This window comes from Vigna unguiculata, unplaced genomic scaffold, assembly GCF_037176805.1.
Source record: "Vigna unguiculata cultivar grain cowpea cultivar isolate G323 ecotype 2 unplaced genomic scaffold, ASM3717680v1 ptg000335l, whole genome shotgun sequence".
Classification (NCBI taxonomy): Eukaryota; Viridiplantae; Streptophyta; class Magnoliopsida; order Fabales; family Fabaceae; genus Vigna; species Vigna unguiculata.
This window is the reverse complement of record NW_028196970.1, coordinates 57,919-60,507: the sequence shown is the minus strand read 5'-3', so window position 1 is coordinate 60,507 and position 2,589 is coordinate 57,919. Positions and strand designations below refer to the sequence as shown.

At 52.2% G+C, this 2,589-nt stretch overlaps 1 pseudogene; it reads left to right on the top strand.

The window, feature by feature from the left end:
- Positions 1 to 967: 967 nt before the first annotated feature.
- Positions 968 to 2,278, top strand: LOC146874097 (uncharacterized; annotated as a pseudogene).
- Positions 2,279 to 2,589: the final 311 nt, after the last annotated feature.

Here is a 2,589-nt window from a genome sequence, read left to right as displayed (position 1 = left end):
TGCTCCCACATCCATAGCATGAGTAGTTAAAGCAAGTAAATGATTTGAAATTCGAGTTATTTCACGGAATAACACTCGTATATATTGAGCTCGTAATGGTACCTCGCAATTCAAAAGTCTCTCTACGGCTGAAGAATGAGCGTGTTCTTGGGCCATCGTAGAAACATAGATAGGGTCGACGACGGAACGAAGAACTCACCCTAGATACAGCTTTTTCGTACACGTTCACTTGCATCACATACACAAGTGCTCTCTGAACCGTGCAATAAGGTCACCCATAACACGGCTCTCCCACTTGAGTTACCTTAGCCCCAGGCAGGCCATGCTATTCAATGATATTGGAAAAATGGCAGCGTAACGTAACAACTAGTATTGAAAGCTGGTCGCCTTTTTTTTTAGGGAGGGAAAGCCTTTCTTTCGTCGCCCTACTTCCCTCTTTGCGACCTCATCACTTCAAAGCGCAAACCAATTTCTTAGTCACCGGGCGGAGCGCACCTTAGGTACTTTGCTTCTAGCTTTTTTAGGTTATGCAATAGACGGGAGGATTAGCTCTGGATCCCCCCTGCTTGCAGAAATGAATGGATCAGAAGGGGGGGCTGGGTTCTATTTCCGGGCCGGGCGGGAGGTGAAGGCCATAAGATTGCCCTCCCGGTAAGGAAGAGAGGAAAAGGGTGCTGTCATCTAATCTATCTCGACCAGTTTCCCGAGGCGTTGAAAATCCAGACCGGCTCAGAGAATCACTGGCGCTATTTAGCCCTTCGTTTCGCCATTCGAAGTACTACCCCTGCCTTCCCCTTTTGTAACATACCCAGGCGCCCTCCCTTCCAATCACTAAGAAAAAAAAAAGACCAATAAAAGCCCTATCTAAGTAAAGCTTCGTCTGTTATTTTTCCGGCCCCAGGGGAGTTTACTCAACCCATTCCCCAGTCTTCCGCACTGCTCAAGTAAGTGTGCGACTCCGTATGAGGACCTCCTTCCCTTCTGCCCACTCTCCGTTCACACGGTTCTCAAAGCAGAGGAGGAAGGGTGGGCAGCAGGTACCACGAGCCCTCTGTCCCACACATCTATCCAGAAGCAAGTGTAGTTCACCGGTTCCACCGAATGCTCCTATCTCTCGGCAAAGATCGTGTGAGTGTGCAGTTATGCTTCGGATGCTTCGCCATAGAATAGATCGACCCAGTTCCCGTTCTTTTCCGGTGCACTCGCTTTATATCTCCGACACACAAGGAAGGACGCGGTGGGAAGGAAGCAGCCCTAGCCTCTGTCCGGCCGATCATTCCGCTGGCATCTTGCATTCACGCCTCCGTTTGACTGCCGCTCGGGGATGGAGTTGTAGATACGTTAGTCTTAGCGGATCGTTGGCTCCACCTGTTATCTCCTTCTACGACATGCTGTTGTCGTCGCCATATTCCATATGTAACTTAGTCATCTCTGCCTCGCTGCGGGTCAGCACGCACCTCCGAAAGAAACGGAGGACTTCATTCAGTGACTCCGCGATCGCCCTCTAAACGATCAGAATAAGGTAAAGCTTGAAGATAAGTTTTGTACTCTATTAATTTCTCAGTCCCTCTAGTCGGGTGGGCGCCGGCCGGTCTTTCGACCAGATCCCCCTAAAAACCGTACGTGCGGGTCTCCCCGCATGCGGCTCACGCCATTCGAGGTGGCCCAGCCCAGCATTCATTCGCAAATCCTGTAGTGAAATTGAGACTGCTCGACCTCGGAAGCTAATTCGCGTGTAGGCAGCGCTGTCTGTCGTACCGTTGACTCTATCTATTCACTTTCATTCATTTTTATAGGCTTGCTCCCTCTTTTTCCAAGAATTCATGCACTTCCCCTTGACTTCAGAGGGCCTTCTCTAATAGGGGAAAAGCCTTCCATTTCCGTCAAATGACCCGGCCCCCCCTGGCTCATCCACCGTCCTGGCTCCCTTTCCTACCTATGCTATGCTCCCCCGGCACAGGCCTACCACGCTTCGCGCCTGCGGCGTTTTCGCCGGACGGTCTTTGCCAGTAGTGCCATCCTCCCCGCTGGCTGTATGGGCGGGTTGTCCCTCGCTGCTGCGTTCTGTTAGGCTATGGATTACAGGAACAAATGTAGTTGAATGAGACAGCAGGCGGGTTACACGTTCCGCTGTGCCGAGATGTGAGGTGCAGGTGGTGATGATCACCCCGGGGTATGCGCTAGCGCCCTTGACAGGCACTCCAGGACCCGCCAACGCTCATGAAAACCCGGGTCGGTCCTCCATTCATCTGACCGGAGGTGTGGATAACGAGGCCACCTTCACAACCTTCTCCCTTCTGTCCTTATGTTGTAGTAAGGTAGGGCGGTTCGCTTGAGTTGCTCAACCGCCCCTTAGCCCGGTGCTCATGACGCGCTACGGGACCTCCACCGTGCCGGGGGACCAAGCAAGCAGGGCATAGCTAGCGGCATAGGAGCCGACTCGGCGTCAGCGGCTTCGTGCCGCACTGGAGTGATCCAATATGTGGTTCCGCACGTTCCACCACTTCTCCGTTCATTTCCAATACTGATCGTGAAACACCATGAGCAGCAGGATGTTGAGGTCCGAAATTCGAAGTGAAATTTTTGATT